The sequence below is a fragment of the Papaver somniferum genome, chromosome 10 (assembly GCF_003573695.1).
Source record: "Papaver somniferum cultivar HN1 chromosome 10, ASM357369v1, whole genome shotgun sequence".
Taxonomy (NCBI): Eukaryota; Viridiplantae; Streptophyta; class Magnoliopsida; order Ranunculales; family Papaveraceae; genus Papaver; species Papaver somniferum.
The window spans coordinates 145,771,047-145,787,756 of record NC_039367.1 but is presented as its reverse complement, the minus strand read 5'-3'; positions in this window follow the sequence as shown (position 1 = coordinate 145,787,756).

Genomic DNA, 16,710 nt, shown 5'->3' with positions numbered 1-16,710 from the left:
GGTAAATCCTTGTACTGATTCCCTCATGATATCCGAACATTGTATTCTTCGCGATATCCGATCCCTTGGGTATAATAATGTTTGTGTTTGTGACATAGATGATGAGGAGCGAACATTGTAACCATGTTCTATACCAATTCTTTAAAGCAAAGTCTTTAAAGTTGGAGGCTAAGCTTCGTCATAGAGAAGAAGAACTATCTGCGGCCGAGATGGAAATAAGTGAACTGAGGGTCGCCTGAAGGAAAAGGACGGCTGGGTAATGCGAGGAGAGTCTCCGTTCGGAACTTGCTATAGTCCGCAACGAATTGGAGCAAGCTCGCAGAAATGTATCGTCCCTCACAGGTTCGTATTTTTTATTGGTCTTTACTCCTCGTGATTCCCTATTTGTACTTTGGTGTTCTGTCTCAGTCTCCCCACCCTATCTTCAGTGGGTGGAGTCCCCGAGCTCATATGGCTTCGGAAAGAAAGGGAACGACAGAAATCCCGCATTGCAGAGTTGGTGGGTAAGTTGAAAAGCGAAGCCGTAAAGTGGAATGCTCGTGCTGATGAGCACAACGCCTTAGCACTGAGTGGCGTGAAAAGCGAACACTGATGGTTGATATGCAAAATAAGTACAATCATGACCGTGTCTGTTTAATGGTACGCTGCTATGGACGCGTGACAACCTGCGTGATGCTCGAGGACATGCTTCGGACTTAGAGGCTAGAGTGCGCTTTTTGGAAGGAGAGTTACAACAGGCTCGTTCTTTCTTAGGCCCCGGGGTTAGGGATAGTATGCTGCATCTTTCCGAGGAAAGAGATAATGCTAGGGCTGAGGTTGGTGCTCTTAGTAAAGCCCTAGCAGCGTCTCGAGCTGATGTTGCTCGCCAAGTGGATCTGAAAGAGATCTTGAAGTGAATGTGTATCGACTCCATAAAAGGATGGGGGAGATGAATGACGAAGTCAACCATCTTCGTCACTTGGATTCAATGAAGCAGGTAGACTTAGACGCGAGTCAATTTGCTCTTACGAACCTTCAAACGGATTATAAGAAACTATCCGACGAATATGACTTTCTTGATGGCTCGGGACGCAGTTGTTAATGAGTATGAAGAGGCTTCGGCTAATGTCGAAGGTATAACCTCGTTTTATCGAGTGTGATTCTGTTATTTCTTCGTTTTAACCCCTTGGTATTTCTTGTTTTCAGCACTCGAGGGACAGCTTCACGCAGCAAATGATGAGCTTAAAAAAACTCAATCTGCCTTAGTGCAGCAGGAAGGACAAGCCAACTATTTCAAAGGGTTGGCCGCGTCTCGTGAGGAAGCCAGCGGAGATTGCCTCCAAAGAGGCGGAACGCCTATCTGCATTGTTGTCTCAGGCCAACCAGCGGACCGCTGTTATCACTTATAAAGCTCGATGTCAGTTGGCTGAAGAGACCAACAAAGTCCTAGATAAGATTGAACTTGATCTTAAAGTCGAACATGGTCTTGTCAAGAATTATCCGCGTCGTCCCCTTCCCGCGCCCTTGCCTGGTTCTTCTGGGCCTTCTTCAGGTGGTAGCGTACCTTCATCTCGCAGACAACCCTGTTGATGGAGCTGTATCGTCCAAGTAGATTTCTTTTATTAGTCATAGAAAGTTGATCCTTGTTGATTATATAATTTCGGATCATTTTTTGATGTGTTTCCTGCTTTATCTTATTTGCTGAACTTGTAATCAACTCTTTATGAAATGGATCATCCTTTTGGCATACCTGCGTTATCAATTCATTTTTATTTTAAGTATTGTGAAGTGTTAAACTAGAAATAACTTGCTTTGTAAAAAGTTGAGAGTGTTTGGGTGCGACACCGAAGGTAAATACCTTCGTGATCGTCTTGAGACCTGTCACCCCGCTGGCGAATCCTGGGCCAGAGGATTCCCAAACGGTGGGGCCGAGGCAGCGTTCTAGGATATGGATGCTTATTTGAAATATTTACATGCACCCATTCCGTCGACCCGCTGCCTTAAAATTGGTTGGGTATCTCTTTCTGCTGGGTGCCTTCCCCCTGGTCTTACACTCATAGACACTGATAGGGGAGCCCTGAGAGATTGTAGATTAACTACTTTCCCCAATATTGTTAATTTATTATGTAATGTACATGCGTTCACCCAGCGGGCCTTTTGACCATTTCGTTTGCTTGAAGATTTCCCAAAAAGTTTGTTTGATTGATAGGTTGAGGCCTGCTACTCCTCGTCCAGAGATAGAAACATGTAAAGCGGTTACGCTGCCTTCTTCTTCTGGTATTCTTCACGCAGATGCAAAGCTGCGCTGCTCCTATGGGTAGTACGGTTTGAGCCATTTAGCATTCCAAGGGTGCCGGAGGACCTCGCCTTTCAGATTGCGAAGATAGTAGGAACCGTTTCCCGCAATGTCGTGTATTATAAAAGGTCCTCCCCATGTAGGTGCTAACTTTCCCCATTTCTTCTCTCGTTGATACTGCGGGATTGTTCTTAGCACATACTGCCCTTCTACAAAATTTCGAAGCTTAACCTTTTTGTTGTACTCTCTCGCTAATCTCCGTTGATAATTTTCCATCTTTTGCAATGCTGCTTCCCTCCTTTCTTCCAGGTCGTCCAGTCTCTCTAACATCATGTCTGTTGTGAGATTTTTCTCCCATGCTTCGGTCTTTGTGGTTGGCATGAGGATCTCTGTTGGGATGACTGCTTCAGCTCCATAAGTGAGGAGAAATGGGGACTCCCCAGTGGCAGATCTTCGTGTTGTCCTGTATGCCCATAATACATTGTGTAGCTGTTCACACCATCGCCCCTTGTGTTCGTCTTTGCTTTTTGAGGATAAGGGCGAGGGTCTTGTTAGTAGCTTCCGCTTGTCCGTTGCTTTGAGGGTATATGGGGGTGGACTTGTTTTCCTTATTTTGAAAGTGTCGAAGAGCATGTCTATGTTTTTCCCCTGTAATTGTTTACCATTATCGGACACGATTTCCGCTGGTATGCCGAACCTGCAAATGTTTTGGAATATGAAAGTAAACACGTCCACGTCTCTGATCCTGGCTAAGGCTTTGGCTTCCACCCATTTACTGAAGTAGTCCGTGGCTACTATCAAAAATCGTCTTTTCCCTGATCCTTCGATGAAAGGCCCAACGATATCTATGCCCCATTTTGCAAATGGCCACGGACTATCCACAGAATTCAACGTTGTTGCTGGTGCGTGTATCTTTTTGGCGAAACGCTGACATTCTTCACATCGTCGGGACATTCTTGCAGCATCTTGTATCATTGTGGGCCAGTAATATCCTTGCATTTTTGCTTTGTCGGCTAGTGATCTCATGCCGCTATGATTCCCTGCGTCACCATAATGGATGTCGTTTAGAATTCGATGCCCCTCTTTCCTGGATAAGCAACGTAGTAACGGTCCGAGAAAGATTTCTTGTACAGGACCCCATCCCGAAGATCATATCTTCCTACTTTGGAGAGTATTTTCCTGGTTTGTTTATGATCCGCGGGTAAGGTTCCATCCTTGAGAAACGCATGGATCATCATTCTCCAATCATCTTCGTTGTTGAAATCTTCGTCTTGATTTGCTCTTGACAGGATATCTTCTTCGTCAAAATCGTACGGATGTCTTCTCCCACCTGATCTTCGATATTTTCTTCCACTGTATCTTGATTTGTAGCAAAGGAAAATTGTGATGCAATCGAAGGCTCGTATACCCTTGTTATTTTGATAGCTTCGATACTCTTGTCCTTCAGCATGGATGATATATATGCTAGGGCATCCGCGTGCCTGAGATCCCTTCTGCATAAGTGCCGGAACTTGATGTTCGGAATTTGTGATGCCAATGTTTGGACCAAGGCCATGTAAGCTGAGAGGGTGTCGTCGTACACATTGTATTCGAGCCCTATTTCGTATGACAAGCTGCGAATCACTTGTCAGTCTTACATCAGTTACCCCCATCTTATTATAAGCGGAGGGCATGTACGACTGCCTCGTATTCGACGATGTTGTTAGTATGCTCTTTGAATTCTAACCTGAGTGCCTGTACGATCCTTTCTCCAGTTGGGGTGGTGATGACAATGCCTATTCCTGCCCCTTCCTTATTTTTGGAACCATCAACGAAGACTTCCCATTGTCTTTGACTCGGGTTCGAGGACATCAACTGGATCCTTGCTTTCCTCGTCGGCTTCTGGTATTCCCCTAATCTCTTCATCGTTGTCCAGGGGGAGGTCTGCTAAGAAATCCGCCAAAACTTGGGATTTTTGGGAATGTTGAATTTCATGAATGATGTTGAATTGGTCCAGGTGGGTGTTCCACTTGGCTATTCTACCTACTTTTCCCGCGCTTTTGAGGACTGCTTCCAGTGGTGCTTTGCATGGGACGCGGATGAAGTGAGTTAGGAAATAGGTTCTCAGCTTTTGAGTAGCCCATACTAATGCCAGGATGAGTTGTTCGATCTTCGTGTAATTCCTTTCCGCAGAATTGAGGGTCTTGCTGACATAATAGATAGGTTGTTCTATCTTCGTATTGGTTTTGACCAACACTGCGCTAACTGCGTCTTCTGTCGCTGCTATGTACAATGCCAAAACCTCATCAGGATCAGGCTTCTGCAGGATTGGAATTGAAGCCAGGTATTCCTTGATTCTTTGGAAGGCTTCTTCATTCTGCGGTCCATTCAAACTTACTCCCTTTTTTGAGAATATTGAAAAAATGTTTGCATTTGTCCGAGGATCGGGCAATAAATCTGCCCAAGGCTGCTAAGGACCCATTGAGCTTTTGCACTTCTTTTAAATTCTTCGGAGATGGCATTTCCACTATGGCCTGAATCTTCGCGGGGTCTACCTCAATACCCCTTTTTGTTACCAGATATCCGAGGAATTTCCCTGAGGTGACACCGAAGGTGCATTTTTCTGGATTTACTTTCATGTGATGTTTCCTCATTGCTTCGAAAATATCTCTCAGGTCCTGGTGGTGATCTTTGCGCAGCCTACTTTTGACGAGCATGTCATCAACGTAGACTTCTAGGGTACTACCAATCCATGGCCTGAAGATAGCATCGACCATTCTCTGGTAAGTTGCCCCTGCGTTTCGAAGTCCAAAGGGCATTCTAGTGTAGCAATAAAGGCCATGCGGGGTGTAGAATGTTGTGTGTGTTGATCTTCTTCTGCCAGGGCTACTTGGTTGTAACCAGAATATCCGTCCATGAATGACAGCTCTTCGTACCCTTCCACTGCTTCAACCAGTTGATCTATGCTCGGTAGGGGATAGCTGTCTTTTGGACATGCCTTGTTGAGGTTAGTAAAGTCGATGCATATCCTAACCCCTCCATTTTTCTTAGGAACGACGACCATGTTGGAGATCCATGTAGGGTATTTGACTTCCTTGATGAAGCCTGCTTCTAGTAGTTTCCGAAGTTCTTTTTCTACTGCCTTATGATACTCTGGTGCAACTTTTCTTATTTTCTGCCTGAAAGGTGGCGTGCCTGGTTTGATGCGCAGCTCGTGTTGGATTATTTTTGGATCAATCCCCGGCATGTCTCCTAACTTCCAGGCGAATACATCCGCGTATTCTTTAAGTTTGGTTAAGGAATCTTCTTTTCTTCGTCCATTATGGTCCCTACTTTGATCATCTTCGGGTTTTCTTCCGTTCCTATGTTGATTTCTTTTACGGGCTCCACTGGTGTGAACACCGGCTTCGGGTCCCCAAGGACTGGGACGTTCTTTAATTGCTATTTGGTATTTCTGTCCTTCGTTGGCTGCTGAAGTACTTGCCTCTGTGTTAAGGACATTATCATCTTTGTCAAGCCCTTCCCTGCGGTTTCCTTGAGGAACAGGTCTATGGCCTTTTCTTTCGCAGCTTCTTTATTTTTGATCCTTCGGGTTTTTCGCTGCTCTTCCTGTTCGTTGTTGATACGATCCTGAGTGGCCTGGCACTCTTTTGCAGAGACCCGATCTCCCTTGATTTCCATTACTCCCTCGGGTGTAGGGAACCTGAGATATTGGTAGTAAGTTGCTGCCACTCCCTTGAGTTTATGTACCCACTTTCGTCCAATAATGGCGTTATAGGGGGATGGGGCGTCTACCACGCTGAATCGTGTTTCTACTTTCATGGGCCCGGCGTTCACCTGCAACACGATGTCTCCCAATGGCTTTGTGGGCGCTCCGTTGAACCCGTAGATGGTGTAATAAGAGGTCATCAGTGTTCATCATGGAGCTTCATCCGTTTGAAGGCGTCGTAGAATAGAACGTTCACTGAGCTTCCCCCGTCGATGAGGATCTTTTTGAGGTTACATCCGGCCACTGGTAGTGTGAGGACCAAGGGATCGTTATGGTCTTCCATATCTTCTTCGATATCTTCAGTATCGAAGATGATAGGTGCGTCCATCCACTCTTCGTGCTCGTCCACCTCTACGCCATCAATCTTATATAATTCGCAGTGGTCTTCGAATTGCTTTCGTAGCCTCTTTCCTATCTGCGCTGTAAGTGAGGGCCCTGCGGCTTCGGAACACGAGATGGTGTTGATTGTGCGGTTTCCCTCTGGAAGTTGGACTTGCTTGGTTCGTTTGGATCTGTCCTCGGTGACTTCCTTTCGTATGTATTGCTTGAGTTCGCCAGCATCAATCAATTTTTGGATCATTATTTTGAGGTTTTTGCATTTCTCGGTCTGGTGTCCATTGAAGCAATGATACTCACAGTAATTTTAGACTTCTCGGTCCTTGGGGGCTGTTTTCCCTTAGACCACGGCCACTCCAAATTTTCCCTTCCTTTGATATCGCTCGAAGCGAGCTGAGTAGCATTGAGCTTCGTGTAAACCTGATCTTCGAATTTTCGATCGTCTTTTCGTCGTTCATCTCTTCGTTCCTTCCTATCTTCGTGCGGTCGTTCCACTGAGCTATTTCTTTTGGCCCCGCTGGTTTGTTCTGCGGAATTGGTACGGTGAGACCTCTGCGTTTGTGCCCTCGGGTTCTCACGCTGGATTTCTTCAAGACGAGCATACTTCTCAATAATTATTCGAAGATCTCCTTCTGTCTTAGGTACGCTTCCGTGGATCTCAACAAATAGTGGACTCATTCGGTCTAATCCCCACTTGTAGCAGTTGATGCTTACTACGGGATCCACACTCCCTATGGCTTGGCAGATCTTGTGCCATCTGTTGGTGTATTCCCTCGTGTTCTCCTTGTAACCAATTGCCAGAAAAAAGTTTATCCATTCCGGTGTTGACAGCTTTGTTGTACATGTAGGTTCTCAAGAATTTCTCTGCGAGTTGATCGTAGGAGTTGATGGAATCAGGTGGCAGGTTGTCAAACCAAGACAAAGCCGATCCCTTCAGACTTGATGGGAAATACCTACAGAGGACGGCGTCGTTTTGACTCCATCGGGCTAAGATACGATTATAATACCGGATATGTCGCGGGATCACTGGATCCGTCATAGCATTCAAAAGTTGGGACAGGGCACTTTAACGGAATGGGGGTATTTGCCAGGCGATGAGTTAGGGGCGTGGAGTTAGCTCTTTCATCACCTCTTCAAGCCTTCCTCCGCCTTGTCTGGCTTTTAACTGCCTGATCTCAGCCATCATCTCATCACGCAGCTCTTCCATTGCGCGGTAATGTCCCACGTTCTCATGCTCAGTTGAGCGTTTCTTTCTTCGAACTTCACTGTCATAATATCTAAGTCTTCGGCGGCATATTCCGGATCGGATGCACTGCTTCCCCTAGCGGCGTTTGCTAGGATGATTCTTCGGTCTCGATTAGGCTCTGGTGCCTTAGAATTTGCTTCGTCCAGTTGTTGGCTAGTCTTCGTGCTTTGGGCAATCCAATATTTTAAGTCTTGGTTCTCTCTGGACAGAAGAGCTACGACATATGCGTAGACCTGCTGTCTCTTTTTCAATTCTTCGAGCTCTACCATCAGTCGCTGGGACTGGTTAGATCCCTGATTGGGAGTTCCGGCTTGTATGTATTAAGGGTGGTAGAGGATCAGCTTCAATTGTTGGTATCTCCAAGTTTGGTCCCCTCGGTTGAGTTTCCACCCGCGGTGCTAAAACCACTGGTATGGTTTGATTCTGACCGTTGGTTGACGACATTCCAAAGGCTGGCGGATGCGCGGGATGATGTGTCATAGATTCTGCCACCCCTTCTCTTTGTTTATGGACTTGGTTTGAAACTAAAGTTTTGTTAGCTTCTGCAGCCTGGAGGGCCGCAACAATTGCATTGTTCTTTGTGGATGCTGCCTTGAGAGTCGCGGAGTTAGTGTTCATAGGCGAGGTGATGTCCGCAGCATCCTTCCTCTAATTAGATATTTCAGCTTTGTCTCCTTTCTGCTTACTTCACGTCATGACCGGGGTAGTCCTCGGTGTCTCCTTTGATGAGGCTTTGGTTTTTCCTTCCTCTAGTGTCTTTTCCATTTTTAGTCCTTTTCTGCATAGGGGAATAAATAAAGAGAACCAAAGATATCCACGAGGATCAGGTTAGTGCCATTCGTACCCTCAAAATTTGTGGAATAAAAATAAATGAGCTGCCCAAGGGCCTTAATAAAAGAGAAACATAAAGATTTCATCAGTCTTGTTTTCGCAATACAAATTCTCTAATAAACAATCATGGATCTTGTTTTCAGACTACTTTTGAAAAGGCAGATCCGTAGCGAAAACTCATGAATATGATTATTAAGTCTTAGTTTTAAAAAGAAAAACGCCTCACGTGCAAATCTGTGATAGATAGCCGTGGATTTGTCTGCTTTGAAATGGTGTTTGTGAAAATAAAGACCAAGAACCCAGAATAAAAAAGGTTTTGAAAACACGCCGAACCCAGAATAGAGCACAGCCATAATGCGCGTTTAAGGTGAAATCACAGGATAAGATAAATATTTTACCGGGACAAAGTCCCTGTTTCTAGCGCCAGATTGTGAACACATAAATCTCGAAGCCATCCACGTGTTCACAAACAATATTCGCATACATTCTAATTATGAAATTATACGTCGTATATGTAAAGGGAATGATTATATCGATTCATCGACTCTAAGCCTTCGGGATTGTCATTGTCTAGTCGAATATTATCATAAATAATGTTCGTATAAAGGGGTAAACAGAGAATCAAACATAAATGTAAAGCACATGACGTTCAATACTGAATGTAAAGTGCTGAAATATAAATGAGACAAAGATTTACGTGGTTCGGCACTAAGGCCTACATCCACGGGGTTGGTGTTTCACTATGTATTGAATGATTACAAAGATAGTCAAATGACTTTAGAATACACATAGGTCTGCGGAAGTAGGGGATCACTTACTCTTCCTATTTCTCTCTCATATATTCTCCTATCTTTTCTCTGGATTGGTCGACCCCTTCTCTCTTAGTGGAGAGGGGTATTTATAGGGTTGGAACGTGGATCCTACTTCTGAGGTGCCGTTGTAACCTTATCTTCTTGTACTTTGTGCCCATTACGCAGAGGTCTTAGGCATATGCTGCGGCCTAAGATTGAATACGAAGGTTTATCCTCGCTTCTTCCACGAGCTGATTGACACGTATCTCTTTGGTATTTAATGCGGGTAGATGGATGTCTGCTCGTGTCATACAAGTGTCTCTTAGTCTGGTCACATCTGTGTCAGTCAAACTCTCTCTCAGCCGTTGATCTGGGATCTTCCTCGGGATTGGATGTACTAACACCCAAAGAGTACTATCTGGTGATCCTCTAAGCCATCATACCTCTGTGATCCTCTGTCCCTGACCGTCAGATTTGCTGACCGGTGACATTTTCTGATGAGATGCTTGTTATCATGTTTTGATATCTCGTTTTGCATGCCTTCCACGTGTCTCTTCCTGTACACGTGGTGGATGATGAAAGGTGTACATGCAAGACTCCTAGCAGAATACATTTCCAAATCCAAAACTCATTGGGATGTTTTTTATGACACGAAATTTAATTCACTAGCCCAAATCGGCAATATGACTCAATTTGCATTATGAGTTTATGACTGAAAAATATGCTCCAAATTTGTATCTTTAGCTTAAGATGTCTCGCTGATCCTCATGGTACCATGTGAACAAGGCGATCTAATGGGCTTAAGGTTTACCTCGTTGGTCAATTTTTTATCCAGTTATCCAAAAGTGAAAACTACAGGGAGACCCATTCTTACACATTTCCCTACTATGAAACCCACGTCCACAAAAACTCATGGGCGCACCCATATATGGGGAAATAATTATAGCAAGACCCATATTTTTGGAAAATTATATTTCTTCGGAGATTTTTTTTCCTTTTAATGGCAAACATATCGTTTCATTCAGATCCAAAATAAAGACCGGAGTAGAGAAAGACGAGAGGAAGATTAGGTGAGATGGAGAATATAATGAACGAGGAAAAAGATTTTGCGAGGTGATTGAATGTTCGATTCTGTTCTTAATTCGTAGTTGCTTCTCAGGGGAAGATTATGATGGGCACAGATTCGATTCTTTATGATAATCGATTAATTTCAAATTTGTTGAATTCAGGACATGTTCAATTACTCTCGCTGATTAATGCAGCAACAGTTTCAATTTCTTTATTGACATTTGGTATATAAAACATACCCAAAGAAATTCTCTCCCGATCTGTATTGGTAACTACCCTATTTAGTGGGTTCTTCAATACTCCATTACTCTGCAACTGATCCCAATGAACAAGGAGAGCTCGAGCTCCAGGCATGCATCAATCATTAACTCATTAATTATTTTTATGAACTTGAAGACTTACTACTTCATGGTCTTGCGGAAGAACAATCCTCCATCTGTATGAACTTTTAAACGATATATTGGGAGCATATGTATCTCATTCTTTCTACTAAGAACAGGTTCTAACATGACCGTAGTTGTATCTTCCCTTTTTTTCTTTGTTAATCATTTTGTTATTTTTGATCATGGTGAAATTAAGTAGTGAGTAACGGGACCAACATGCCCCCCGTATCACCACATTAAAATCTCCACCTAATGCCCATGGAATCGCAGGCCACATTCCCCTGACTGCTCACAATTCTTCGCAGTAATCATCTCTATCGGTGTAACGATTAGGTCCATAAACATTTGTGAGGTAGCATAAAAATCCATCATCTTTGAAAAATCCTTCAACAGCTAGTGAAAATGTACCTTCAAAAGCTGAAACCACTTCAAACATATCCAAATTCCATAGTATTAACATGCCACCAGACCTTCCAATTGAATTTAAAGCAACCCAGCCAAAGTTGTTTGAATCACTAATTTCAACCACGTCTTTTTTTGTAATTTTTTCAAGCATAGTTTCTTGGAGAAAAATAATTGAAGCTTTAGAGGAAATATGGCTAAAGCTTTAGAGGAAATAATTGGGAGTTAATGAAACATGAAAGAAGATGATGATGTGGTTATGACTGCATAACATGTCATTCAGTCGAAAAACTGTCTGCATAACATGTTATGCATTCGTGAAAATGGATGCATAACCTGTTATGCATCTACAAAATTTGTTGCATAACTTGTTATGCAGTCCAGAAAACCTACATAACCTGTTATGCGTCCGAAAATATGGCTACACAATGCATTATGCATCGAGAAAATAGATGCATAACCTGATATGCATCCGTAAATATGGATGGATACTGCATTATGCATCAATTTTTTATATGTACGGCTAAAGTCAACCAAAACAATGGTTACATAACTTGTTATAGATGCATAACTTTGTTATGCAGATACATAACTTGTTATGCAGTCGAAAAAATGGTTGCATAATTTGTTATGCGTCTGCAGAATGTTTTATGCATCGTTTTTGGTGACTGCATAATGGTTAAGTATCAAGTTTTCAAAAAATTTCCCTAAAATGAGGATCACCTCCGATTTTTTTGTTAAAAACAAAAGTTTGATATTCTTGTTTGTACTCGTTGCGTAGCTTTTTTAAAAAGATTTCCAACGATATAAAATTTGTAAAATTCTAAGGCGCGGATTTTTAGATATGTTATGTCCAAGTTGCGCTGTCAATTATACCCCTGAAAAAAATAGTATGCATAACGAGTTATGCCTGAAAAGATAGTATGCATAACCAGTTATGTATTGATTCATATAATAATTTCATATAATTATGGGTGTCACGGTATATAAAATTAATTATGGGCCTGAGAAAGAGAATATTATTTTTTTTGGGTCTCCCCCTAATTTCCCCTATCCAAAATCTACCTCATAACATAAAATGTGTCACATGATCTAAAGTCTCACAATGACTCAACATAAAAGAGAGAAAAAAAACATGATTCAAGATCAACGTTATTGCAAAACATGCCTATGAAAAATGACTTGTGAACTACAACCATCTAAATACGATTCTAAAATGTCTCTGCCAAACAAAAAAACCCAAAAAAAAAACCCAAAAAAAAAGAGTGAAAGAAATCCCTTTGGAGTGAATGGGCAGGTTCCACTTCCACACGAACTGAACCTTTTTTTTGGTATATCAACTTGATGCTCCAAAAACTATATAGATACATCAATATGGGATTGCAAAAGAAAACTCGTATGTCATTAGCTAGCAGAAGAAATTCTTTTTTAAAGACTTGGTCGTCTCTCGAAATTGACTTTGCAGGAAAATAAAACGTTTCACGTAGCGTACATTCATTCACCACCATAATGTTGGCCTTGACCCTTGAAATTACAGTCCAGATAAACATAATCTCGAGAACTCAAACGACTTCAATTGTTTCCCCCCTCCCTCCATAAATAGCTCCTTCACTTCCAAATCTACCATCTCTTTCTTCCCCAAACCATCAGTTTAGAATTGTGCAGATCGAGTAGACTAGTAGAGTAACAATGGCAGAAACAAGAAACCCACCATCTTCTAATTTTGAAGATAGAATCAGTAGGTTACCAGATGAACTAGTTCACTACATCTTCCTTAATTGATACCAAATATGCAGTCCAAATTAGTGTTCTGTCCAAAAGATGGTTTGGTATCTGGAAATCTATCCCATATCTAAACATCAAGAGGAGTTCATTTCCTTACGGAAAAGAACATGATCAGAGGTTCATATATTTCGTGGACATGGTATTCATTCTTCGCAATGACTCTGATATTCAAAGATTTCGTTTCAGTTGGTTGAGCTTTGATAATGATGATACAGTGAAAAATAATGTTAATAGGTGGATCGTTGCTGCTGTCAGGCGTAATGTTCAAGAAATAAGTACATGCTGGGAAGGTAATCCTTCGGCTTATTAAATTCCTCATCAACTCCGAAACTGCAAATCACTAAGGAAGCTGAAAATGCGAGTCATGTGTTTTCGTGATGACGATGACGTATGTGCAGAAATTATTTTACCAAAACTAATGGATTTACCTCGGCTCAAATTTCTGCGGCTTGGTGGATTTTCTATATCCAATTTAGAACTATCTAAAAGGCTCTTATCAAGTTGCCCACTTCTCAAAACGTTACACATAGTAGATTGTGATATACGAGCCAATAATCAACCAAGTTTTAGTGTTGATTCTCTCAGCCTCGAGAGGTTCTGGAAGACTTCAGTTTCAAATCATCCATCGCACACGATTATTCTCTAGAAAACTGTTCTCCACTATCCATTTCCATTGTCACTTTTGACATGTCACTCGACGAAGGAGGAGGATATGAGAGTGCAGAAATATATTCGGAACTGTCTTCAGAGGAAAAAGAAGTGTACGCTAAACGTATGATGACATTTCTTGGAGCGGTGCATATGGTGGAAGACCTGAAGTTATCATCTGGATTCCTTGAGGTATGGGTGCTTCCTTTCCTACATGAATTAGCACTTTAACGTATACGTGCTGCGGAAGTGATTATGTATAATTTTAGTATTTTCAGTTTACTAGACTTAGCCTTGCAATATTATTTATATATGAAACCTGTTATTGTTTCAAGGTTCTGTCACAAGGTCTTGACATATCAGATCGTCAACACCGTCGATTGTGTAATCTACAATGTTTGACAGTGGATATGTGGTTTACAAGAGGTTGCTTCCGTTCAATAGCATACTTACTCGATACCTCTCCTACTATAGAAGACATTTTCCTTACATCGAAGGAGGTAAATAACATTTAACCAATCTCTGCATATTTCATCTGTTTAGCCTTGTAGTTGAAACAGTTCTAATACAAATGTTGTTTATCTATCTCATTCTACGATATTTCATTTTTTATATGTATAAACCTTTGAAGAACCTCTGTCATATTCCAGTTTTGTACCATCATTTTGCCACTTGAAGTGATCTATCATTTGTTATTATTTTTTGAATATAGTCGAACGCAGCAAATATGGAAGATGGCTGGGATGTAGGATTGCCATTGCCGGTAACGCTGTCTCACCTCAGGGATGTCAGGATTGAAGAAGTGGAAGGATGTGATAATGAACTCAAGTTTTTAAGTTTTTTGTTGAAAAATGCCAAGGTTTTGGAGAAAGTGGCGCTGTATCCTCGCTCTACTATTGACTCGCCTGATAGAGTGAGAAAGCTATTTTTGGATAAGCTAAGAGTACTCCCAAGAGCTTCTTCACACATCATAATGTTGTGGTCGGCAACAAGTAGTATCTGCATATAATAAACAACAAAAGATAATAATGCACTCGAGCAATGAACATACAAATTTTCCGTTGCTAGACTTAGTAGCAGTTTGAGGTTTCTTCAGCTCCTTTTGTTTTGTTTTTTTTTGCGGTGCGTCTTGTTCTATGAAAAAGAGTGATTGAAATGTTTATTAAGTTTTGCAGAAGAAAACGTTAATTTTAATGGCTAATTTAGACCTGTGCCCAGTGCTAATTAACTAAACTTTTGTCCACAAACGCATCATACCTTTGTGTCTGCTTCCATAGTTGAGCTATATGACGCGAGGTAGTTTCCTTTGGCAACGCGAGGCAATCCCTTAAAGTGGCAATCCCATAGCCTTGCGTAGCTTAAAGAATTCACTTCTCCACATGCTACACTAGGGCTCCTTTCCCTCTTCGTTTATATTCCCTTTAGTCTTCTTCACACTTGTGTCTATTGCATATACTGAAAATAGATGAAGTGAGTAAGTAACCAGTTGGTCTTCGGAGGTAGGCTTGTTTCTTTTAATCCATGAACATTAATAAATAATAAGACTACGTAATTTTAGACCAGCAAAAATATAACAAAGTTGTGCCATCTAGGAACTATCATGTGCAGACATTTTTTTTTCATGTACATATCTTGTGAGAAATTTTCACTTGCCATACCGTTCATATTGTTGTAGTCTGCACATTTGTCAGAAATGGATTCATGGGCCAAAGTATACCATGTAGCACAACATTTCTGGTAACAAGCACTACCAAGTACAATCCGTTAAACATGTGTAAATTGTTGCACGCCCACCCTTGACCCTTGCATGAAGTTTTTACCAGAAACTCTTACTAACAACCATCCGAGGACAGCTTCACAATTTTCACACTAGCCTCAACAAGTTCCTTGTCTCAGATTTCCGACGACTTACCCGAATCCTACTCCAATACTGCTCGGAAAACTTCAGTCGCATCTCATATTCCATCACACAATCGAAAACGTCCAAATCTCCCTAATCGTTCAAACTCGGAGTTCCACACAGCGGAGTGGCGGAGTACATTGTATCTGTTTGATGAAATTCTGAAAAGAAATTTCTCTTACATTTCTTGGTTCTTCCTTTTGAAGAATTTGTTCGTTCAATTGAGGTGAGAATAAAAACGAGGTTATGTCAATGATTTTATCGGGGAAACTCATTTCTTCCATATATACATCTAGCGAATCCATAGGCTTCATGGGATTTTCCTTGAACATTGATTTTCAATATTAGAGAAATCTTTATGGTCTGAATCTCCATTACATGAACTATTTCCATTGTGGTTTTATATTACTTATTGTGTCGTGGTAGACATTCTGCTCTAGCGCATGCATAAAAATTGAGAATCCATAACCTTTTTTGCCAACATGTTCAGCAAGGTAGACAACAATCATATTTGTGTATTTGTGTCAGTACATGGAGCGCCATTGGAAATTTCTGTTAGATGTCGAGCACCCGTTGCGAGGAACCACTCCCGGGTAATACTCTGGCATCTTTACTGTTTCCCAAACAAAAGAAATCAGACATCAAGTATTCATTGCTCCTAGCTAGTTAAATTAGTCTGTTTTGTCAACAATTTGTAAGAATAATGCTGAAACAAAAAGCTTGAATGAGCTGTTGGCAACTAAACTTAATTGTTTATGCACATCTAGTGGAATCACTTTTCATGACAAAATGACAATAGGTTGAAGTTATCTTGATGAAAATGAAAACAATATAACTTGGCTAAATTTCTACCAAGTCATATCCAATGAGATCATGTAGGTACGCTAGTGTAATATTTTTAGAAATAAATGACGTTGTGTTAGAGTGTCTCTTCATCAATCATACATATTAACTTGAATAATTACTCGACTGCTGTAACAAATAACAATAGTTTTGCCTTTGGTAACCCTGAAAATTAAATCACTCGGCCTTCAAGATCCACCATAAGCCGCTGATATAATGATGGTTAATAAAAGGAATGAGGCTAAAAAGTACTGACACGGTCTCCTAGCCAACAAATACGAATCCGTTGCATACCTGTTTATTTGTTGTCAAGTTAATAAAACAATGAGCAGACTGAGCAGTCTAATTGAAATTCATCTTTGTCTTCTAATTCCATTGATAACAAGTGGTATAATTGAATATCCCAAACCAAACTCATCTCTGCAGCTAGCTGAAGTTAAACTTTGTCTCTGCA